Below are 26,191 nucleotides of genomic sequence, written 5' to 3'. Positions count from 1 at the left end.
TCATGCCTTCTCTCTCTCTCTCTCTCTCTCTCTCTCAAAAATAAACATTTTTTTTTTTAAGTTTAAAAAAAAGGAAAGAAAGAAAGTGGTTTTCAGCATGGGCTGCCCATCAGGATCAACGATGAAGTTTTAGAAAAGATAAAAAAAGTTCCTAAGACCCACCCCAAGCTTACTAATAAATCAAATCTATGGTAGTGCTACTGAGAGAGTTTGCAAGTTTTTTTTTTCTTTTTAAGTTTATTCATTTATTTTGAGAGACACAGAGAGATAGTGTAAGTAGGGAAGACGTAGAGAGAGAGGGGGCAGTGGATCCAAAGTAGGCTCTGCGCAGTCAGCAGAGAGACTGACATGGGTCTCTAACTCATAAACCATGAGATCATAACCTGAGCTGAAGTCAGATGCTTAACCAACTAAGCCACCCAGGCACCCCTACTTGCAAGTTTTCAATAAGCCTCACAGCTGATTCTGATGCAGACATGGGAATGAAGATCCTCAACCAGGCTGATGGCACTATTAAGATGGAACAGCCAATGCTAGTAATTGGGCGTGTGGAATCAGACCCATAGGAGATCTCTGCCAGAGCTAAACTGGTAGCCAGGGCCACGGCTATATAGGCCGAGACTTAGGGCACCAGAGAGCAAAGTCAGGAAACCAAGGTAGAAGCTTTTCTGTATGGACCCCCCCCAAAAAAAATCAGAATTGGAAGAGTGGAATTCAGTAAGGAATTCAGTAGATGCACTGGACCTTCCCTGGATACCAAACATGGGGGAAATAAGACACAGCAGTCCCCCCTTCTCCACAGGGGATGTGTTCTAAGACCCTCAGAGAATGCCTGAAACCACAGATAGTACCAAACACTACATATATCATGTTTTTTCCTATACATACCTATGATACAGTTTAATTTCCAATTTAAGCATAGTAAGAGATTAACAACAATAACTAATAAACTAAAACAACTGTAACAAAATACTATAATAAAAGTTATGTGAATGTCTTCTCTCTCTCTCTCTTTAAATATCTTGTTGCACTGTACTCACCCTTCTCCTTGTGATGACGTAAGATGATACAATGCCTATGTGATGCGATAAAGTGCAGTGAATTATGTAGGCATTGTGACGTAGTGTTAAGCAACTATTGACCTTCTGACAACTGGTCAGGAGGATCATCTGATTCCAGACCATGGTTGATAACAGATAACTGCAGGTAACTGCAGGAAGGAAAGCACAGGTAAGAGGGCACTACTGTAATTCTAGAACTCACCAAATGGACACCTCATGAAACAGCAACATTGCATCACCTGGAAACCTGTTAGAAAAGCATCTTGGGCCCCATCCCTGACCTACTGAATCAGAATCGGATTTTAACCAGATCCCCAGTTGATTTAAAAGTCACATCAAAGTTAGTAAAGCACCCAACCCTGGTTGCAAACAATGCCAATGCTGTCGTAGCCCACACTGTGAGTAGCAAGTCTTGACCCACAAGGAGCAGGTGGAAGAAACTCAAATATTACCACTGTGAGCAATGTGAGGGCAGGAATCTCAATCAATTCCTTTATCTCAGCACAGAGCACAGGACCTTGGGAACTGACAATGTAGTCTATTGGTTGCAACATCAGGACTTGGATCTGGTTCAATTCTAATGCTACTACTCAGCAGCTATGTGGTATTGTCAAAATACTTAATTTCTTTGTGCTTCAGTCTCTCATCTAGAATAAGGAGACAACGACCTCATAAGAATGAGGGCAAGATAGCATGTTAGTTTTGATAGCATTATAAGTGCTCAATAGACAGCCAAAGAAAAATTAACAGATAATCAATTATTGATTGGTTGATATATTGACCATTTTTGGTGAGAAAAAGAGCTCCAAAATTCCAGTGGTGGAAATTATCTCATTCTGACTCATGATCTAATGAGAAGAATGGCCAAAATCTTGATAACTGGCAGATATTCCAAGCATAAGACTTGTTACAGTATTAATATGTGTCTCTTCAGTGATAAGTGAAAGAAACGTCCAATGCAAGATGATTGCCAACCTTTTTGGAGTGATGACACCAAACTGATGTTCATGGAATCTCAAGGCTTTCTTGTTCTCCCCCAAACACCTAAGAAGGGCATTTTTTTCATGGCTTATTTTCATTAAATTGAATTTAAATTTATTTACTTGACAATATTTTGACATTTTTACATTACAGAGTGTTGCAAATCTGGATAAGAATCTCTTCCATAATAAACAATACAGATTCAAAGGCACACATTTTGGTTTTTGTTAATCCTTAAAATAGCTTTCATATTTTTATCTAGTGCTTTTAAGTTTTCAAAAAACTTTCACTCCTCTACCTCATTTCTCCCCATAATAACGTGGCAGTTGTTTTTTTGTTGTTTTTTTTTTTTTTCTAAATCTTAGAAAAGTTTGTTATTCCGGTCTGACAGATAAGGAAATGGAAAATCAATTTAGGTGCTCAATTTCAAGTTTCCTAATTCCCAGTATTTCTTTAAGCTACTAAAAGCACCACTGCTACCAACTGATTGCCACATATTATACTGGATCCAAGTCAAGTCAGGTCACTTCCTCAACTATACAATATCCTAATTCATCCCCTAACCAAGTGTACTTTCCCAAAAACCATGTTTGAAGTGTGACAAAGGCAACAGCTTCCTAAACATATGTGAAAAACATCTTTATTTTGTTAAAGTAGCTTTTCAGTTCTAGAAAGTAGAAGTCAAATTTGGAGGTGTGACTTAATTTTTTTTTTAATTTGGAATTTTTCAAATTAAGGTGGAATGTACTTTCTTTTTATTTCGCTAGTTCATTCCTTCCCTAAACATTACATTTGCCTATAGATATCTTAACTCAAGTTTCCTTAAAAAAATGTTCTAAGCTATAAAAAGCAGTTTTAAAGTATTACTCTGCATTTCTATTTAAAATGCCAAATTTGATTAAGGATCTTGACACTTGGGTTTTGGAAATGAGCACAAATCTTAGACAAACAAATGGTAAAGCAGTGAGATATTATTAATAAATATTAATGTTTAAATCCTCAAAAATCCCCATAAAGTCTACCAGGCAACATGTTTTTTGTTTGCTTGTTTGTTTGTTTGTTTGTTTTGTTGTTGTTGTTTAAATCACTGTAAAGTTTCCAATCTGGCTATTAAACTTTAGAATTAATACTGTGAAATGTTTTCCCAAAGTTAGTATACATTTTTAAAGTATTGCTAGCAGTTCTGGGTAGTCTCAGGGTTATATCACTCATGACAGAACAATCCTAGAATCATTAAAGAAAAACTGACAACTCTAAACCGACAAGTGGAAGAAATCCCAAAGTTGCACTGACAATTCAGATCTACTTCCTTTCATGTCCAGATTCACTTAATATCTCATTTGATTTTCAAACCTTCCCTCAGAAGCAACTGGAACAAAACCATGAGCAAGCTCAATCTCCATTTGGGCATGTAACCCTTTTACAAACACAATTACAGCCAAACACCACTGTAACCTGATTTGCATTTGCACTAACTAAGTTACAAAGCACACTGAGAATGCCTGCTATGCATACTACAGACTTATTAGGAGGATATATTGCAGGGCTTCTGTGAACACTAATTAAAAAGGTTTTATCTTTCCCCTCTGGTCCACTGAAATTGTTCAAATGCCTCGCCTGCTACAACTTTGTTCAAAAACAGTTTTCAAACATGTGATCAGAGCTAGGCAACTATTTCAGGTGGCATGATTCTGTTTCCACAGTGGACAAGGCCGGAGAGACAAAGTTTCAGTCTAAACTTTGAGCTTCCTTTCCTTTGTTATTTTGTGTTGCAACCTTAGCATTATCCAACTGTGGACTTTTATCTGTGAATATCTAAATCCTGTCTTGTGGAAAACTAATTACTGAACCACTGAGAGCTTCATAATGTCCTGCATTTAAGTCCTGAGCATCATACATAATGCATAGGCAGCAGTCTCTGCACTCTGATTACAGAACACTGTCATTAAGTGAGCAAATTAAAGATGTGAATAATTCACTGGCTGAGCTTATTGTCAGTGCTGCATTGTGAAATTAGAATTTCTAATAAGTACTGCAATTTTTTTAACCCAATTAACACAGAGAACATCTTGAGACTGATTAGTACAATAAAAATTATTACCTTATTCTTTTGCTTCACAACAGCCAAATTAAATACTGTACTTAATTATGCAGCATTCATTCCTCCTCTGCTAAAAAAAAAAACCCTATCATTTTAATAAGACTTCTAATATTTGTATGTGAGCTAAAAATACAGCACATGCATCTGTAGCTCACTGTCTTTTTACAAAGTTTTTTTTAAGAGTCTCAACACCAGTATTATCACTAGTGGTGGATTATGATGACACTAGTCTATTCTTAAACCAGATATTTTACCTGAAAAACAAACAGCATACACAGAATTGACAAAGTAACTATCTCCCCAAATTGAGTTGAATATATTATACCTCTGCTTTTTCTTGGCTCTTTAGATGCAGATTAACACAGATTTGCCCCCACTATACTGTTTGTGATTGAGGCTGAAACATATTTAAGAAAATTAATTGTTTAGGAAAAAAAGCAAGTATCTGTAACAGTGGGTCTTACCTCAGATGCTCATTTAGCAGACAGTGATCTGTCTCACTCCTGCCAGGCAAGTGGGAAAGTCCAGTTTATGCTCGGCATGATGATCCTACGCAGAGAGTGTCTGCTGCCATGTTAAATAAAGAAAATGATCATTTAAACCGGGGCTTTTGTCTCCCAATACTTCCTCCTGCTGCCCCTTTCGAATCAAAGCCCAGAGAGGCAGGCACATCTGGCGGCAGTCCCTGCCCCTGACCGCAGCTGCCTCTGGAGAGCTCCCCCCTTCCTTTCCAGCTCCTCTGCATCCCCTTCCTGGGCAACTTCAGCCCCCTAAAATGGGGGAAAGAAACGATGACATTGCAGGCAGAATATGAGATTGTTTGTTCAGCCTCTGCAGCCACCTCCTTCCTGTCTAGATATTTTACAGAAAGGGAATGAGAAGGGGGAAACAGCGAAGGTGCTCTGAAAATCAGTCAGACACAATGCAATAGGGAGATGGAGAGGAGGGAAAGGAGAATGAGAGAGCGAGAGTGTGTGTGTAAGGGGGGTGGCTGTCAGTGCAGATAAATCTGCATATGGAAATTAGGGTTATCCTGGGTACAGTTTTATTTAACTATGATCTACTGTTTTTTTAATTAGACCAGAATTTTAGCAAAGGGAAGGAAGAAAAGGAGTCTTGAAACCAGAAAGAGCAACTTCTGATTCAATAGACTTAAAATTTCATAGCATCTGCAAATAGCAGATCCAGAAGTTGTAGGAAAGAGAAAGGAACAAAAAAACCAAGGCATTTTTCCCCTCTGGTTTTGTTTGATAAACAAGAAGACCTCCTGCCTCTCTGAAAACAAAACAAAACAAACAACAACAACAACAACAAAAAGGAAATTTCGATGAGAATGTGAAGAATTTGAAAGGAAGAAAAAAAGAAAAAATACCTTTCATGGTCTGTGTAAAATCTGTCCTTAAGTAATAGAAGAATCATATGGGACAAAGGAATAATTAAAAGTAGATAATTGGCATTATTTGTGGAAACCAGTAGCAATACATTCTGCATCTTGTGAGGCATGTTTTGCTTTCCTTAGAGAACACCTTTTACAACTCTAACCCAAGGCAAAATACTACTGGCTATAATCAGTCTACAATGTCACTAACACCAGCCAACTACTCCCTCTGGGATAGCTGAGGGTAAAACAACGAGGCCGAGTGTCCAAAAACTACAGGAGGTTAGCTGGTGTGCCCAGCAGTGAGCTCTCCACCAGAGGTGCGGGTAGGATAGCAATTGGACCAGAAGGAAGGAAGAGTTAATTCTGTAATCTGTCAGTGGGGAATTTTGTGGAATCAACTAATGTTCACCCCCTCATCAAACAGTTCTCAAACACCTATAACATGGCAAGCATTGTAGACAAACACTGCATGGTTCCTGCTCTTAAGAACTCAGAACTGAATGGGGGAAAATTAAAAATGAGGTGGTACTGCAGTTTTATGAACAAAGGTGTGGTTAACATAGTCTTGATGTGAGTAGTGGGAGCAGATGTCAGTACCCTCAGAGCCCTGCATCCGCAGAGCTCATGGGGTCCTCCAAGACCATCTCAGGCACTCTAAGCAAGTTACTCTGTCTCTTTCAACTTTGGCTTCTTCATCTGTAAAATACCTGATTTTTAAGTTTAAGATTATATGATAAAAATAAAACATTACGTTTTGTCTGCCTCACGACAATTGCTCAAAAAATAGCAAATCAATTCTCAGTTCGGCTGCCACCTCTTCTGTGAATCTTTCCTCCACATCTGTAAACAGGCTCAGAAGCTTCTTCTGCAATGCTCCCACTGTTCTCCATTACATTATATCATTGTAATTTTCAGCAGGACTGTTGCTATGCTAGTGGATCTCAACCAGGGGCCATTTTGCCCCCTAGGGGACATTTGACAATGTCTGGATACATTACTAATTTGCACAACTGGAGAAAGAGGGTTGCTATTGGCATCTAATACGCAGAGAGGCTAGGGATGCTGTTAAGCTAGAATACACAGGACAGCTCCCCACAATAAAGAATTATCTGATGTCAATAGTGTAACAATAAGCACAACTAAGGAACCAGGGATCCTTAGACAAAAGGCTGATTCTAGGTCCAGGGTAGGAAAAAGACTAGGTGAACCTCTAGCATCTTATAGTGCCAGAAAGAAGTGTTCAAAAACAAAGAACACGTTTATGGGGGTATGTTACAGGGATACAGGAACCATCTGAAAGAGCTCTCAATAACTAAAGTTGTAACTTTTTGAGCAACAAATACATAAAGCTGTTTGGGCTATAACCCAAAGTATAACATAAATATATATGAATCCATACAGAAATAAAAAATTATTGAAAAATAAATAGCTGGAGAAGAAGCAAACCTTTCTTGCTGAAGAATTCCAAATAATTTATGTGGATAATCCTTCCTGAAGGATATGGAGCATAACTCTTCACTCCTTAAGTGCGAGCTGCACATAGTAACTTACATAGTGGGGGTGTTGATATTATTATCAACAGTGATAAGTCATGTTAATCATGTACATGCCCTAACCCCAAATTATGATTTAAAAAAAATCAGACAAATTCCAGTAGAGGGATATTCAACAAAACATCTGACCAAGACTCCTCAAAGCTATCAAGGATATCAAAAATAGGTAAAGTCTGGGGGCGCCTGGGTGGCGCAGTCGGTTAAGCGTCGGACTTCAGCCAGGTCACGATCTCGCGGTCCGTGAGTTCGAGCCCCACGTCGGGCTCTGGGCTGATGGCTCAGAGCCTGGAGCCTGCTTCCGATTCTGTGTCTCCCTCTCTCTCTGCCCCTCCCCTGTTCATGCTCTGTCTCCCTCTGTCCCCAAAATAAATAAACGTTGAAAAAAAAATTTTTTTTTTAAAAATAGGTAAAGTCTGAGAAACTGCCATAGCCAAGAGGAGCTAGGAACAATAGGAACACTGTATGTAATGTGGTATCATGGATGGGATCCTTGAACAAAAAAAAAGGACTTTAGGTAAAAACTAAAAAAAAAAAAAATGAATAGAATATGAACTCTAATTACTAATGGATTAATTAATGGTTTTATTAATTGCAGTAAATGTACCATCTTGATGTAAGATGTTAATATTATGGGAAACTGGGTGTGGAGTAAATGGGAACTCTTGGTGCTATCTTTGCGATGTTTCCATAAATCCAAAACTGTTCTAAAAAATAAAATGTATTTCCTTTTAAAAAAGTCAGTGGGTGCCTGAGTGGCTCAATTGGTTAAGCTTTCAACTTCAGCTCAGGTCATGATCTCCTGGTTCGTTGAATTCGAGCCCCAGGTTGGGCTCTGTGCTGACCACTGAGAGCCTGGAGCCTGCTTGGAATTCTGTCTCCCTCTCTCTCTGCCCCTTCCTCCCCTCTCAAAAATAAATAAACATTTTAAAAATTTTTAATAAAATAAAATTTTAAAAGTCAATAATGCCAAGGTTAAAAAGAAAAACCCTGTCCTATGCTATATTATAAGCTCATAAAGGCAGGAGCTTTGTGGCTTTATGGTATATGTTTATATGCTCATGACAGTAGCTCATCCTCAAAAATAACCACCAATGAACCATGCTTTTAGAGTTCATACTCTTGAGTATTCCCCTCCCCTTGAATCTGGGCTGGCCCTATGGCTGGTTTTTGACTACTAGAGTGCAGCAGAAGTGATGACTGCTGAGGATACATCTTAAGAAGCCTTATAGTTTCCACCTGGGTCTCTTGCAATACTTATTCTGGGGCAAGTGGCCATTGGGTAAGAAGTGTGAACACACTGAGATCTCTATACTATTAAAAAGCTGGAGCTACAAACTACAGAAACTGAAAGAAAGTGACAGAGACAGAGACAAAGCAAAAAGAAGAGGGTGTCCAGCCAGCCTCAAGCTACTCCATCCACTCCAGTTGAGGCATCCAAACATGTGAGTGAGGAAACCACATTTGTCATCCAGATCATTCAAGCCTACAGATGACTATAACCCCAGCCTCCTTTGGCCCACAACAGTATTAGAAAAACTAAACCAGAGCTAATGAAATGAGCCCAATTTACCCACAAAATCATAGAAAGCCATAATAAATCACTGGCTTAAGATGTTAGGTTTAGTGGTGATTTGTAATGGAACAACAAATTAGTGCCTTTTATTTAGTAGATATTCTAGAAAAACAAGAAAGGAGCTTCTGTATTGTGGGGGGAGGGGATGGAATATCTTTTAACATTTTATATCATTTCCATTAAAAAAAATGTATCAGTTGGTAAATTCAATAAGATAATGGGTTTTTGCCCTCAAGTATAATAAAGGTAAAAGAAGAAATGTGGTTAATATATAACACAGTAAGGCCAAGCTGGGGTGAAGAGAGGAAAGAGAAAAGGTGAAAAGGATTAGTCATGGCTTATTTTGGAGATATATTTTTAAAAACGCATTTTCTACTTTAATATGTTGTTCATAATGATTTTAAAATTTATTCAGTGTCAGGCACCTTTACATGTTGTATTAGCCTCACAAAATTATATGAGGTGAATGCTACTTTAACCCCAATTTTACAGATGCTGAAATAGTGTCTCCAAGTTGTTAAGTTTCTCGCCCACAGTCACCCACTAGTATATGTGACCAGGATTTGTACCTTACCAACTCCAGAGCCCATAGTCTTAGCACAGTTTAGTAGAGAAGATGAACATAAATAAAATAATAACACAACTAAGTATAAATACAAACTGTTATAAGTTCCATAAAGCAAAGTGAAGGATGCTATAATCATAAAATAGACACCTGATCCAGTTTGGGAGCTTGGGAAGGCGGTTAAGAGGTTGTGGTTAGGGAGTCACCTGGGTTAGCAGGGCCAGGTGTGGGTAGATAAGTGGCCCATGAACCAAAGAAAGGCAGAGATCAAAACAAGTGTATGATTAGCTGTTGGTCACAAGGACTTTGGTCACAAGGTTCCAAGGACTTTGCTTTGTAAAGCAAATCATCCTCACAGATGATTTCTCTGGGAGTCACCAGTTTGGCACTGATGGAGTGTCATAGTCTGAAGGAGTGAGTAGGGGGGCACTAGAAGAGAAGAAAAAGAGAACTAACCTATTTATGCTACCATTTAAAAAAACTCCTCAAAATCATCCAGGCTTGGGATCTCCATATCACCTCCTCCATCCCTCTTGATCCACCCCTCTCTCCTCTGAAAATGCTTTTAGTCACCAATGAGCTTCATGTTGCCAAATCTGCTGACCAATTCTTTCAGGCCATCAGTAGTATTTGACAGAGCTGACCATCCTCCTTAAAACACTTTCTACATCTGGCTTCACAAATACTACACTGTACTGGTTTTTCTCCTACTCCACTGGCTATTCTATTCCTCTGTATTCTTTACTGGAGCTTTCTCTCATCCCTGAGCTCTATATGATGAAATGCTGCAGTATTTAGCCCTTGAACTTATTCCCTATCTATACTCTTTCCCTAAATGATCTCAACTAGTTTCATGGCTCCAAACACCCTCCATAGGCTAAAAACTCTTAAATGTAGATCTCTACTTATACCTGACTTCCTGAACTGAAGATTGTTATATCCAACTGCCTGCTAAATATATCCATTTAGATACCTAGGTGAACAGATTCTGGAACTAAACTCCCCAGGTTCAGATCCTAACTTTGCATTATACTAGTTGGGCAGGGGATATATAACTTCTGTGTGCATCAGTTTCCTGATATTATTAATCAATAATATTATTAATCTATCTCACAGAGATGTGAATGAACTAATATATTTAAAGTATGTCTTATAACGGTGTTTGGTATCTTCCAAATGGCATATTGTTAGCTACAGATAGGCATCCTAAAATAGAGCTCATCTTGTTTGTGACTCTTCATCTTACTTAATGGCATCTCCAGTCACCCAGCTGTTAAGCCAAAAACTTAAGCAAAACATGAAACTCTTATCCCACACAACTCAAAACTGTTCCATCCGCTAATCCTGTCAGCCCCACCTTCAAATGCATCTTGACTACATCTCACCACTTCCACTTGAGTCTAAGCAACTAAATTCTCTCACCTGGAGAATTCTAAGAGCCTACTATCAGTCTCCCCACTTGCAAACTTGCTGCACAGAAGTTTGTTCTCCCCACTGCATTTGGAGGGATTTGGTAAGACTTGGGTTGTTTTGCTCCTCTGCTCAAAACCATCCAATGGTTTCCTATAACACTCACAGTAAAACCCAAAGTTCTTACAACCAACAGGATTCAGCCCTCCCCGTTACACACCTCCTCCTAGTCTCATCATTTACCACTCTCTCCCTTTCTTACTTCTTATGGGAAATCTTGTTCTTGCTCAAACATGCCTAACATGCTCCCCAGAGATCAACCTGGCTTGCTCCTTCACTTCACTCAGATCTCAGTGACATGTATGCCACTTATCAGCGAGGCTTCTCTGGGCCTTCCTATATAAAATAGCATACTTGCCCAGGCATTCTCTAACTTCTGACCCCGGTTTATGTTTTTAATAGCCCTCACGCATTGTGTGTGTGTTTGTCATTGCCAGACCTACCCTCCACTAGAAGCACCATGTGAATAGGCCTCACATTATTCACTGCTCTATCTCCAGCACTTATAACAATACTTGGTATTCAGTGGCTGCTCAAAAACTATTTGCTGAACAAACAAATGTAGCTAATTTTTTTCTGAGCAGACTGTTAATTCCAAAATCCTTGGGATATTATTTTTTCCTAATCGGTCCACATGCTCCCATCCCTCCCCATCTTTACTATAGTATTTTTTCCATGCTATCCCCCCATTAAAGATAAAATCGGGTGTTAGTATACCGGATTTTACCTTCCTAGAACTGTTTCATATATGTACAGTCTCAATCATCTCTTTCTTTTCAAAATTATAAGCAAGGTGTGCCTGGGTGGCTCAGTCGGCTAAGTGTCTGACTCTTGATTTCAGCTCAGGTCATGATCTCATGGTTCATGGGATTAAGCTGAGCATGGAACCTGGTTGATATTCTTTCTCTCCCATTCTCTCTCTGCCCCTCCCTCGCTCTTTCTGTCTCTAAAAATTAAATAAATATATATATATATAAATATTAAAAGAAATGTTTTTAAAAAGTAATAAGCAAATCTTTTCAAAATGACTAAATCACAGTTTTCCCATGATGTTGTTGGTTTCCTATGTAGAGAGAGAAGTCTAATGTCTTAGTTAATTAAGACAGTTTAAGGACAATTGGATAATTGTAATCACTGCATCCCTGAATAAAAGGGGAAGAATACTGACACACTACAAAAGGTATCAGAACTAGAAAATTAAAAAGCCTTTAGGAGTAACTCAGCATTTCTCTGTTTATTCATTAATTTATTCTCAGTCTCATTCTCATGATGTTTAATTAATTCTCTTCCTCTTATCTGGCCACATGGTCTTTCATTTGTATTTTTCCATGCTCCTTTCTCTCCTCTCTGCTGTATCACTTTCTCTACTTACTTCTGCACGTGGTAGAAGGTGGTTGTGCCACAACAGTTCCTGAATCAGAATAACCTCAGATCAAATGCACAGGGCAGAAGAAGCTAGCCCTTTTCAGTCCCCACTACAAATCCTCAGGAAAGAGAATCCTTTAGCTGGCCAGGGAGGTAGGGTCTTTTACCAAACTTTGGGGCCAGTGACCTGGCCTCTGGGAAGAAAAGGAGAGGGACAGAAGTAGGGGGAGTTGAGATTCTTTAAGAAAGAAGGTTGTGATGAGTCGAACAGACAAATACCAAAGGTTTCTACTGCAGTTAGAAATCAGATATAAGGGGCTCCTGGGTGGCTCAGTCGGTTGAGAATCTGACTTCAGCTCAGGTCATGATATCACAGTTCATGGGTTTGAGCCCCATGTCAGGCTCCGTGCTGACAGCTCAGAGTCTGGAGCCTGCTTTGGATTCTGTGTCTCCCTCTCTCTCTGCCCCTTCCCCCATTCAGGCTCTATCTCTCTCTCTCAAATTTAAATAAACATTAAAAAATTTTTAAAGAAATCAGATGTAAATAATGGGATATCTGTGGAGTCTAACACTGACTAGAAGTTTTAGGGTCAGGAAGATTATTCTTCTCTCCTTAGTTTGGCCTAGTCATTTCTAATACTCAAAAAATGCAAATATGTATAGAGTTAAACAATAACAAACTGCCTTCCATCATCTCATTTTCCAAATGTTAACTAGTAACTATTGCAGTGTGTGATCTCTATGTAATCTTGCACACATAACTTTTGTTGTAATACACAAATGAGTTCATTCTCCCATGAAGCTATAACTTAAAATATGTCTTAAACAAAAAAATAACAGCAAGGTGGCATTATCTCTACTTAATTAATGAAGAGACAGAATTTAAATAACAGGTTATTTCCTATCACAGCAGGGTCTCTGCATCCTTCTATCAACTGTGAAAATTATGTTTAATAGGTTCAGCTATGTCCAGTGCTGGCCAAAGTAGAGTAAGTCCACCAGAGCCCATTTTACCCACTATGTGCAGTTAAAAGCTCTGGACAAAAAACAAACAAAAAAATACCTCAGGATTCTGAAACATAAAGAATACCAGGTATATTGGGGATGAAAGCCAAAATTTAAAGATCAACGTAGTGATGATGAGATTCCTGTTGTTTTTCCTTTATCTCCAAGCTTTGACCCAAGGGTGGACTGAATTGGGAAACTCCATTGTGAGCATGCACAGCAAAATTTCAAGAAAACCTATCTTTCTTGCAAAAGATCAGCAGAGGCCCCTTCTCAGCCTTTCCCCAAGTCCAGCTATAATCACAAGCTATATTGTTATGGTGGAGGTAAGGTGAGCACCTAAAACTTTAAGTAAAACTTCACATCTTAGAAGAACCAAGAAAAAATGCCTTTGTTGTGCAAAGAGTGTGTCAGGGAGAGGAATGTCTCTCCTTCCCCCCCCCCTTTCCTTCCATTGCTTTTTCCACAGAGGAGCCTCATCACATGGAACTACATGGCAGTTCAAGAGGACCTCATCTGAAAGAACTCTGTATTACATTCTATCCAGAAGAACCAGAAAAAGAGCCTCTTGGAGCCAGACTATGGAGAAATCCTGGTGAGGACAGAGCTGGGGGAGATCATTTACTGCTGTGTATGAATCAATACAAGTCTCAGACTCCCCTCTAAATTGTACATATGTGAAACATAACCAAAGAAGTGAATCAAAGGTTTTAAAAACTGAACATGTGTATAACCCACTGCCAAGCCTCAACTAACCTGGGTGGCATATGCAAAGGGCAGACCCCAAACAGCATAACAAATGCTTTGAAAAATGAACATTCACCCACAAAACTCAACAGTTTGAACCTAACTAAACCATTGCTTCTCGAACACATACACACACACACACACACACACACACACACACACACACAGTGATTCCCCTTAAAACAAAACAAAACAGTATCTGAAGTATTTTAGCAGAATTCCAAAATCATATAAAAATGAAATTGTAAAGGATATGATCCAAAATTACTAAACATGTAAAGAATCAGAAAATCTGACCAAATTTCAAGGGAAAATATAATCAACAGATTCTACAATGACCAGATATTAAAATTACCAGACAAGACATTAAAGCAGCTATTTCAGCCATGCCTAAGACATGTTGTGGGTTTGGTTTTAGACCTCTGCAATAAAGCGAATATTGCAATAAAGTGAGTCAGATGAATTTTTAGGCTTCCCAGTGCATATCAAACTTTAACAATGCTAACCACCATCTAAGCTTTTAGTAAATTATAATCTTGCTGGTGGAGGGTCTTTCCTCCATGTTGATGGCTGCTGGCTGATCATGGTTGCTGAAGATTGGGGTGGCTGTGGCAATTTCTTAAAATAGACAACAATACAGTTTGCTTCATTGGTTTACTATTTCTTTCACAAATGATTTCTCTGTAGTATGTGATTCTGTTTGATAGCATTTTACCAACAGAAGAACTTTCTTCAAAAAGTTTAATCCTCTCAAACCCTGTCACTGTTTTATCCACTAAGCTTATGTAATATTCTAAATCTTCTGTTGTCATTTCAACCATCTTCATAGCATCTTCACCAGGAGTAAATTTCATCTCAAGAAACTACTGTCTTTGTTCATCCATAAGAAGCAATTCCTTATCCATTCAAGTTTGATCATGAGATTTCAGCAATTCAGTCACATCTTCAGGTTTCACTTCCAATTTTAGTTCACTTGCTATTTCCACCACATCTACAGTTATTTCCTTCACTGAAGTCTTGGACCCCTCAAAGTCATCCATGAGAGTTGGAATCAACTTCTTACAAACTCCTGTTGTTGTTGATATTTTGATCTCTTCCCATGAATCATGAATGTTCTTAATGGCATCTAGAATGGTGAATCCCTTCCAGAAGGTTTTCAATTTACTTTCCCCAGATCCATCAGAGGAATCATTATCTATGGCAGCTAGAGCCTTACAAAATATATTTCTTAAATAATAAGCAACTTGAAAGTCAAAATTACTACTTGATCCATGGGTTGCAGAGTTGATGTAGATGTTGCGTTAGCAAGCATAAAAGTAACATTAATCTCACTATACTATACATCTCTATCAGAGCACTTGGGTGACCAGGTGCATTGTCAATGATATATTTTGCAAGGAATCTTTTTTTCTGAGCGTTAAGTGTCATCAGTAGGTTTAAAATATTCAGTAAACCACATTGTAAATAGATGGGCTGTCATTCAGGCTTTGTTTTTCCATTATAAAGCACAAGCAAAATAGATGTTGCATAATTCTCAAAGGCCCTAGGATTTTCAGAATGGCAAATGAACACTGGCTTCAACTTAAAGTCATCAGTTTAATGCATCAGCTGTATTAACCCCTAGTAAGAGTCAACTTGTCCTTTGAAACTTTGAAACCAAGTGGTAATTTATCCTCCTAGCTGTAAAAGTCCTAGATGGCATCTTCTTCCAATAGAAGGCTGTTTCACCTACATTGAAAATCTGTTGTTTTGTACGGTCACCTTCATTAATTATCTTAAGATCTTCTAGATAACTTACTGCAACTTCTACATCAGCTTTTGCTGTTTCCTTTTACACGCTGATGTTATAGAGATGACTTCTTTCCTTAAACCTCATGAACGAATCTCTGCTAGCTTCAAACTTTTCTTCTACAGCTTCCTCGCCTGTCTCAGGCTTCAAATAATTAAAGAGAATTAGGGAATTGTTCTGGATTAGGCTTTTGTTTAAGGAAATGTTATACCTGATTTGATCTTCCATCTAGGCCACTGAAACTTTTTCCAAATCAACAATAAAGTTATTTGCTTCCTAATCATTCATGTGTTGTTCACTGGAGTAGCATATTTAATTTCCTTCAAGATCTTTTTCTTTGTATGCACAACTTGGTTAACTGTTTGGTACAAGGGGCCTAGCTTTTGGCCAATCCTAGCTTTTGGCATGCCTTCCTCACTAAGCTTAATATTTTCTAGCTTTTGATATAAAGTGACAGGTGTGCAACTCTTCCTTTTACTTGAACACTTAGAGGCCATTGTAGGATTATTAATTGACCTAATTTCAATATTGCTGTGTCTCAGGGAATAGGGAGGCATGCCAAGAGGAAGAGAGACAGGGGAATGGCCAGTTGGAGCAGTCAGAACACACACAACATTTATTAAGTTCACGGTCTTATCTGGGTGTGGTTTGTGATGTCTCAAAACAATTATAACAGTGACATCAAAAATCACCAATCATAGATTGCCATAACAAATATAACAATAATGAAAAAATTGGAGATATTACAAGAATTACTAAAATGTGACACAGAGACACAAAGTGAGTAAATGCTGTTGGAAAAAAAATGGCACTGAGAGACTTGCTCAATGCAGGGTTGCCACAAACCTTCAATTTGTAAAAACGTAGTACCTATGAAGTGAGGTAAAACACAATATGCCTGTATAACCACCCAAGAGGTATAAGTGAACACTCTTGAAATACATGGAATGATGTAAGTTCTCTGTAGAAAACTACAAAATGAAAAAAGAATCAAATAGAAATTTTAGAACCAAAAAATACAATATCTGAAATAAGTTCATAAAATGAGTACAACAGTAGAATGGGAAAAAAAAATCAAAGAACCTGAAGTTTAATCAATAAAAACTGTACAATATGAATAATAGAAGGAGATTAAAAAGATTAGCAGAGTCTTATATACCTATAAGACAATATCAAAAGCACCAATATTCATGTAACTGAATTTCCTCAAAAAAAAAAGAAAGAGATTAATGCAGAAATATGCGTGCACGCACACACACACACACACACACACACACACACACACACACAAATATATCTAAAAGAATAATGGCTAAAACTGTCCCAAATCTTGTGAAAGACAGATATTTTCAGAATCCAGAAGGCCAGTAAACCTCAAGGAGGACAAAGTTAAAGGAAATTTGTCGACACACAACATAATAAACCTTCTGGAAGCCAAAGAGAAAGAATAAAGTCTTAAACCACAGGAGAAGATGGACATACTATACATAAGTGAACAATTATTCAAATGACTACAGATTTCATGTCAGAAAACATCAAAGCCAGAAAACAATAGATGATGAACCTTAAAATTCTGACAGAAAAGAACTGTCAAGCCAGAGTACTATATCGTCTAAAGCTACCCTTCAGGAATGAAGGTGAATAAAGACATGATCAGTGTCACAGACTAGGAGTCTGGAGTTCTCTCTTGTCTGGCAAAAGAGTGGACGTACTATTGAATTCAAGACCCCTGAGATCAGGAACACGACAGGGATGCCCACTCTCACCGCTGTTGTTTAACATAGTGTTAGAAGTGCTAGCATCAGCAATCAGACAACAAAAGGAAATCAAAGGCATAAAAATCGGCAAAGATGAAGTCAAGCTTTCACTTTTTGCAGATGACATGATATTATACATGGAAAACCCAACAGACTCCACTAAAAGTCTTCTAGAACTGATACATGAATTCAGCAAAGTCGCAGGATACAAAATTAATGTACAGAAATCAGTTGCATTCTTATACACTAATAATGAAGCAACAGAAAGACAAATAAAGAAACTGATCCCATTCACAATTGCACCAAGAATCATAAAATACCTAGGAATAAACCTAACCAAAGATGTAAAAGATCTGTATGCTGAAAACCATAGAAAGCTTATGAAGGAAATTGAAGAAGATACAAAGAAATGGAAAAACACTCTGTGCTCATGGACTGGAAGAATAAATATCATTAAAATGTCAATACTACCCAAAGCAATCTACACATTCAACGCAATCTCAATAAAAATTGCACCAGCATTCTTCTCGAAGCTAGAACAAGCAATCCTAAAATTTGTATGGAACCATAAAAGACCCCAAATAGCCAAAGTAATACTGAAGAAGAAGACCAAAGCGGGAGGCATCACAATCCCAGGCTTTAGCTTCTACTACAAAGTTGTAAAAATCAAGACAGCATGGTTTTGGCACAAAAACAGATACATAGACCAATGGAATAGAATAGAGACTCGGGGCGCCTGGGTGGCGCAGTCAGTTAAGCGTCCGACTTCAGCCAGGTCACGATCTCGCGGTCCGTGAGTTCGAGCCCTGCGTCAGGCTCTGGGCTGATGGCTCAGAGCCTGGAGCCTGTTTCCGATTCTGTGTCTCCTTCTCTCTCTGCCCCTCCCCCGTTCATGCTCTGTCTCTCTCTGTCCCAAAAATAAATAAAAAAGTTGAAAAAAAAATTAGAATAGAGACTCGAGAATTAGACCCACAAAAGTATGGCCAACTAACCTTTGACAAAGCAGGAAAGAATATCCAATGGAAAAAAGACAGTCTCTTTAACAAATGGTGCTGGGAGAACTGGACAGCAACATGTAGAAGATTGAAACTTTCTTACACCATTCACAAAAATAAACTCAAAATGGATGAAGGACCTGAATGTGACACAGGAAACCATCAAAACCCTAGAGGAGAAAGCAGGAAAAAACCTCTCTGACCTCAGCCGCAGCAATTTCTTACTTGACACATCTCCAAAGGCAAGGGAATTAAAAGCAAAAATGAACTATTGGGACCTCGTGAAGATAAAAAGCTTCTGCATTGCAAAGGAAAAAAATCAGCAAAAATAAAAGGCAACTGACAGAATGGGAAAAGATATTTGCAAATGACATATCAGACAAAGGGCTAGTATCCAAAATCTATAGAGAACTCACCAAACTCCACACCCGAAAAACAAATAACCAGTGAAGAAATGGGCAGAAAACATGAATAGACACTTCTCTAAAGAAGACATCCAGATGGCCAACAGGCACATGAAAAGATGCTCAATGTCACTCCTCATCAGGGAAATACAAATCAAAACCACACTCAGATATCACCTCACACCAGCCAGAGTGGCTAAAATGAACAAATCAAGAGAATATAGATGCTGGAGAGGATGTGGAGAAATGGGAACCCTCTTGCACTGCTGGTGGGAATGCAAACTGGTGCAGCCACTCTGGAAAACAGTGTGGAGGTGCCTCAAAAAATTAAAAATAGATCTACCCTATGACCCAGCAATAGCACTGCTAGGAATTTACCCAAGGGATACAGGAGTGATGATGCATAGGGGCACGTGTACCCCAATGTTTATAGCAGCACTTTCAACAATAGGCAAATTGTGGAAAGAGCCTAAATGTCCATCAACTGATGAATGGATAAAGATATTGTTGTTTATATACACAGTGGAATACTACTTGGCAGTGAGAAAGAATGAAATATGGCCTTTTGTAGCAATGTGGATGAACTGGAGAGTGTTACGCTAAGTGAAATAAGTCATACATAGAAAGACAGATACCATGTTTTCACTCTTATGTAGATCCTGAGAAACTTAACAGAAGACCATGGGGGAGGGGAAGGAGAAAAAAAAAAGTTAGAGAGGGAGGGAGGCAAACCATAAGAGACTCTTAAAAACTGAGAATAAACTGAGGGGTGATGGGTGATGGGAGGGAGGGGAGGGTGGGTGATGGGTATTGAGGAGGGCACCTGTTGGGATGAGCACTGGGTGTTGTATGGAAACCAATTTGACTATAAATTTCATATTAAAAAAAAAAAAGAATTGAATTCAAGACAGGCTAATGTCCAGGAGGAGACGAGAGCCCCAAACAGGGATTTCATCTCCATATTTATTGAGCTCATAAGATATTACCCATGTGGTAAATGTGAAGAAAGCACAAGATTACCCACATGGTGAATGTGAAGACAACAAGATCTTACACATGTGAACATGGAGAAAACAATCAAACAGTAATCATTAACTTGTGTAATAAGCAAAGGGTCTGGGGGGCAAGTGGAATTTGTGATCAAAGTACAATAATACACCGGCATCAGATGGAAAGTAATTTTACTCGTGATCCCATTACAATAACTTGCTACCTAACCTCAGGCACTTTCACCCCATGTGGTGGCTTTCTGCCCTAAGCTTTTTTCCAAACGATTTATGTAAGTAAAACCTATTTCCCCACAGATCAGATGAAGGGAAACTGAACATTCACTTCCAATAGACTTGCATTAACATACAAGTGTTTGTAAACACACGTACAGAAGTGTATAAGAATAGCCAAGTGCTTAATTTACTTGCAGCAGTCTTACTCTAAAAGAAATATTAAAAGAAATATTTAAATCCTAAGTGTTTGAAAATATTGATGACTCTTGAAATAAAAAAAAAAATCATAATTTTGCCAGGGTAATTTTTCAACATCTGTAGTGCAATTCATATGAGAACTGTAACATAAAAGGAAGAAAGTAAAGAAACCTGTACTGTGGTAAGGCCTTCACATTTTACTTGAAGTTAGTAAATATTAACTCTTATTATATTCTGAAAGATTAAATGTACATATTGTGATCCCTAGAGAAATTACTACAAGTATACTACAAAGCGATATAGCCAACAAGCTAATAGATAAAATAGAATACTAAAAAACAGTCAAATAATGAAAAAAAAAAATACAAAAAAGAGGGAACATGGAAAAAACAAAAATAAAGCTCGGGGGGGGGGGGAAGCAGAAACATAGTAAGAGTAAACCTGAATATAGCCATATTAAATTAAATCATAATTATCTAAACATATCAATAAAAAAACAGCTTTGCCAGGTTGGATGAAAAAACAAAGCCCAATTATATGCTGTTAGTAAACCAAACCACTTTTTGTAAGAAACCCATAAATAATATAAATATGTTTTCTTTGAATACAATGATATAAGAATATTAAAAGTAAGATCATTATAAAAGATATTCCATGCAAATACTAATAAGAAATCTGGAATGGCCATATTAATATCAGACAAAGCAGACTATGAAACAAGGAAAATTATAAGGAATAAACTAGGACATTTATCATAATAAAAAGGACGATTCACTAAGAAGACATGGGATCCTAAATGTAAATGAACTTAACAGAGCTTTGAAATACCTGAAACAAAAAATGATACAAATGAAAGGAGATATAAATAAATTCTCATTTATACTTGGACATTTCAACACTCCTCTCTCAGTTATCAGTAGAGCAAGTGGAATAACAGCCAAAAACAAAAAACAAAAACAAAAACAAACAAAAAAAAACAACCAGCTAGACCAAAATAGCAGAATACATATTTTCAAATGTATAAGAAATATTCATCAACATAGGCCATATTTTGAGTAACAAAACAAACATTAACAAATATGAAAGGATTGAAATAATATAAATATGCTTTCTGACCACAATGAAATTAAACAAGAAATCAAGAAGAGAAATACCTGGAAAAGTCCCAAGAATTTGGAAATCAAGCAACACACTACAAAATAACCCATAGGTCAAAGAGAAAGTCTCAAGAGAAACTGGAAAATATTTTTAACTAGGTAAAAATGAAAATACAGCATATCAAAATTTGTGAAATGTAGCTAAAGCATTGCTTACAGGGAAATTAATAGCACTAAAATGCTTTTATTAGAAAATAAGTTTTCAAATCAATAATCTAAGCTTCCATGTTAAACTAGAGAGAAAATTACAACCAAAGCAAACAGAAGTAAATAAATAAGAAGAAGAACAGAAATTAATAAAAGTTGAACAAAGAAAAACAATAGAGGGGCACCTGGGTGGCTCGGTCGGTTGAGCGTCCAACTTCGGCTCAGGTCATGATCTCACAGCTCGTGAGTTCAAGCCCCACGTTGGGCTCTGTGCTGACAGCTCAGAGCCTGGAGCCTGCTTCTGCTTCTGTGTCTCCCTCTCTCTCTGCCCCTAACCACTCGCATTCTGTCTCTGTCTCTCTCAAAGATAAATAAACATTAAAAAAAAGAAAAAGACAAGCCACACACTGGGAGAAAATAATTACAAATCATATATATAAAACATTTCATCATGTAACATATACAAATGGCCAATAAGGACATGAAACAATGTCTCAAATCATTAGTCATTAGAGAAATGCCAATGAAAACTACTTCATACACACAAAAGTGGCTATAATAAAGAAGATGACAATAACAATGTTGACAAGGATATGGAAAAACTGGAACCTTTCTTTTTTTACATTCATTTATTTATTTGTGGGGGCGGAGGGGCAGAGAGACAGGGAGAGAGGGAATCCCAAGCAGGCTCTGCACTGTCAGCATGAAGCCCAGCTCAGCTCTCCAACCCACAAACCATGATGTCATGGCCTCAGCTGAAACCACAAGTTGGACATTCAACCAACTGAGCAACCCAAGTACCCGAAAACTGGAACCTTTATATGTTGATGGTAGAAATATAACACGGTGCAGGCACTTTGGGAAATAGTTTTCAGTTTCTTAAAATGGTTAACCATAAATTTACCCAGGAATCCAGCAATTCTATTTCCACTCTATTTTCACTCAGGAAAAATGAAAGCACAAGAAAACCTGTTCATAAATCTTCATAACATTATATTCATAATACCCAAAAAGTGGAAACCACCCCCAAAGAAACCAAACTAATGATACATACAATATGGATGTACCCCAAATACATTATGTCAAGTAAAATAAGCCATAGTTAAAGGCTGCATACTGTGTAATTTCATTTATGTGACATTATAGAAACAGCAAATATACAGGGACAGAGAAGAGATCAGAAGTTGTCAAAAACTGGGAAAAGCGAGAAGGTTCGACTGCAGTGTTTGTATAAGGGAATTTGGGTGGGAGTGATGGAACTATTTGTGTATTAATTTTGAAAGTGATTACACAACTCTGATATTTTCAAAACTCATAAAATTGAACAAAATATAAATTTTACTGTATGCAAAGTAAAATTTCTAATATTTTGTTATATTAATGTTTAATGTTTCATTGATGACTTTTCTTCTACTTAGAACTGCAGAGAATGGAATAGGACAGTTCCTTCTATCCTTGTAACCTGAAAAATGGTAATTCTGCTTCCTTTGACCTACAGATCCGTCAGGGAACAATTATAAGGTGATGGCATGGAAATTTTGCCTATATTAAATCTATCTCAGTCCTCATTGCCTAACATGCCTCCCATTCCATACCATTTGGACTTGGTTTCTGCTTTATATATCTTTTTATATTTCAAATTTTGTCTCTCTGATAGAATTAGAGATCTCTTGAGGGTGGGAACCATGACTTTTCATGCTTTTTACAATATCATAGTGGGGCGCGTGGTTGGCTCAGTCAGTTGGGAGTCTGACTTCAGCTCAGGTCATGATTTCACCATTCGTGTGTTCGAGCCCCACATTAGGCTCTGTGCTGACAGCTCAGAGCCTGGAGCCTGCTTTGTAGTCTGTGTCTCCCTCTCTCTTTGCCCCTCCCCCACTCGTGCTCTATCTCTCTCCCTCTCTCAAAAATAAATAAACATTAAAAAAAATATATCATAGTGATGGAAATATTTTAGAACTGTCAGTAATTCTTCTGGAGTAGAATGAAATGAAGTAGAATGAATGTTACTTGTTGGAGGAACTAAAGTACAGAATAAGAAGGTCCTCTATGCCTCTAATAAGTACCACTGTCTTCCAATTCTCAGAAACAAACCTGATGCTCAGAGAGTTTAAGAAATATATCCAAGATTATATAGCTGGAAAATTCAGGAATGCTGATCCATAAACTCTCCTTTAAACAATGATCTCTACTCCACCCTATTCTATAACCCAGTGGACAGATTCCAGTGATGCTTAATTGACATAGCCTCTTGACATTATAATAATAAAACATTAAGAGGAGGCTATAGTATTTCATAGATTCTTTAAGTCTTTGCTTCTTACAGAAGCTCAAGGGGTTAAACAGTAATTAGAGCTTTCTTCTTCTTTTTGTTTATTTTAGAGAGAAAGTGTGAGAGAGTATGCAAGCAGGAAAGGGGCAGGAAAAAGAGAGAATCTTAAGCAGGCTCCACACTCAGCACACAGCCCAACGTGGGGCTCAATCCCAGGACCCTAGCTAAGATCATGACCTGAGCCCAAATCAAGAGCTGGACACTCAACCAACTGAGCCACACAGGTGCCCCAGAGGTTACGCATATTATGTGGTAGGAAACTGACCTGTGGAGCCAAAAGTTCTGGCTCTCCCCTTTCCCAAATCTGTGCCTTGGAAAATCCAGATTTGGCATCCTAAAAAGCAGGAATTAGCGTAGAGATTAGTATGTAGGAAATTTATTAGGGAGTAATATTGGGAACGACCACTGGTGGAAGGAAGGGGAAAAAATAGCACAGGGCAGAGGGAGATGCTGAGTTGCAGTGTAATCTCCACGAGGCCTCAGCCAACTGCTGGTTTCTCTGAAGCTGAGATAACCCTTCATAGTTATCCCAAGTTAGGGCAGGAGAAAGGAAGACTGGGCATTTATACGTCCATGCCACTGCCATTGGATATCAGATGCACCAATTTGGGCAAGCAGGCTCTTGTTCTTTCAGAACTCAAAGCAATTTTTAAAAGGGCCAACAGCCCAGAACTAGCAGCAGCACTTTGGCAGCTAGGGAAATAAGTCTTTTATTGTGTCCCATACACTGACTCTAAAGTACTTTTCTGCTCTGGAACTCTTTGAGTCTTAGAAGGGTGGCATCAGACAGATTAGCCAGAAAAAAAAATGCAAAGTGAAATAATTGAAAAGTCTTTATCTCATTCACCTTCCATAGAAAACAGAAAATTACAGAAGAGTGTGTTGTAGGGACATATGAAAACACTTTTACTTATAACTGCTAGCTTTCGGAGGGAAAATCTTAGAGCTCCAAGGAAATTGATGCCTTTAAATAGACATTATGCAACAAACCTATTAATATCACTCAGGGGTTGGCAACTTTTTTTACTATAAAGGGCCAAATATTAAACAGTTTAGGCTTTGTGGACCATACATTCTTAGTTGCAACCCTCAACTCTGAAGTTGTCAGAAGAAAGCAGCCATAGACAATATGTTAACTAATAGGTATGTCTGAGTTCCAAAACTTAGAAAAACAGCAGTTTGCTGACTGATATAACTACCATAACTGAATGACATGAAATGTAACTCATTCCCTTTCTAGACACTGTATAACACTATGCAAACCCTAGAATAAATACACGGCTTTCATGTGAGAAAGGATTAAACTGTTTTCTTGTTAAGCCACTTATATGCTGAATTTCTGTCACTTGTAGCTGAACCCAACCCAAATTATTATATAAATTTACTTTATGTTTTCTTAGGCTTATTTTTTTTTTTTTTTTGAGAGAGAGAGGAGAGAAAGAGAATCCAAGCAGGTTCTGCACTGCTAGGGTGGAGCCCAGTGTGGGGCCCGGACCCATGAACCGGGAGATCATGATCTGAGCCGAAATCAGAATCAGAACTTAACCGACTGAGCCACCCAGGTGCCCCCAAATTTACTTTAGATTGAATCATCAAAGAATGCTTCTATGAGGGGGAAATGTTTTAGCCTCTATATCTTGGTGCTGTGAGAAAATAAAACTGATGGTTATTAGCGGGGGCAACTGCTAGTTGTCTCTTATATTCATATTAGCCTATCCACTAACTTTAGCTAGAATAAAGATTGTCTTTCCCGGCTTGCCTAACTTGTAGCGAGATGTGACACAGCTAAACCAAGAACAATGAAATACTGAAGTGGGTCACAAGCTGGGTGAAATGCCTAGGCCCATTTGAGTATGGACATTATGGTTTCCAATCCATCCAATACGGATGCAATCCATATAAGTGTATGCAGTATGAGCAACTCCTGGGATTGAATTTAGAGGCTTACATGCCCTTTTCCCTTTTTCTCCTTCCTGCCAACTGGAATATACAAGTGCTGGCTGTAACAAGAACAGATTTCATGGACTAAAAGGTGAACTTTAAATAGAGGCTGCATGTTATAGAGACACAAGATTCAAGGCTCCTGAGATCCTGCTACTATGCTACACCACCAGGTCTAGAATGATTCTATGACTCTCATGTGAGAGGGAAAGATAATTTTTCTTGTTAAGCCACAGTTATTCTGAGTTTTTTTTCTGTCATTTGCTGCTTTACCCAACTCAAGCTATTATAGAAATTTATGCTAAAATGAAGGGTCAACAGAAGTCTCTATGAGGGACAGAGGTTTTAGCTAAGATGTCAAGGATGAAAAGCAGCAGGACTAGAAAATGCAAGAGGGGAAAAAAACAGTTCTGGCATAAGGCAGTTTGCACTAACATTTTGAGGCA

General features: G+C 38.1%; 2 long non-coding RNA genes across 6 annotated transcripts in view; one reads left to right on the top strand and one right to left on the bottom strand.

The window, feature by feature from the left end:
• LOC111560502 overlaps nt 1-26,191 on the bottom strand; it is a 415,346-nt gene that overhangs the window by 380,717 nt on the left and 8,438 nt on the right. For all 3 annotated transcript variants that reach the window (XR_006598075.1, XR_006598077.1, XR_006598076.1), the window contains exon 2: nt 4,608-4,710. This is a non-coding gene — a long non-coding RNA (uncharacterized LOC111560502). The remainder of the gene's footprint in view (nt 1-4,607; nt 4,711-26,191) is intronic.
• On the top strand, nt 1,061-26,116 carry LOC109499793. 3 transcript variants are annotated; one of them, XR_006598080.1, is made up of 5 exons: nt 1,061-1,230; nt 13,224-13,386; nt 13,525-13,650; nt 22,891-22,993; nt 25,799-26,116. It is a non-coding gene; the product is annotated as an uncharacterized LOC109499793 (long non-coding RNA). The 3 variants fall into 3 exon arrangements; XR_006598079.1 differs by having other exon boundaries at nt 1,062-1,230; nt 22,891-22,944; XR_002157300.3 differs by having other exon boundaries at nt 1,065-1,230; nt 13,224-13,381; nt 22,891-22,944.

The sequence above is a fragment of the Felis catus genome, chromosome B2 (genome assembly GCF_018350175.1).
Source record: "Felis catus isolate Fca126 chromosome B2, F.catus_Fca126_mat1.0, whole genome shotgun sequence".
In the NCBI taxonomy this organism is placed as follows: Eukaryota; Metazoa; Chordata; class Mammalia; order Carnivora; family Felidae; genus Felis; species Felis catus.
The sequence above is the reverse complement of the archived record's forward strand: the minus strand, read 5'-3'. Positions and strand labels throughout refer to the sequence as shown.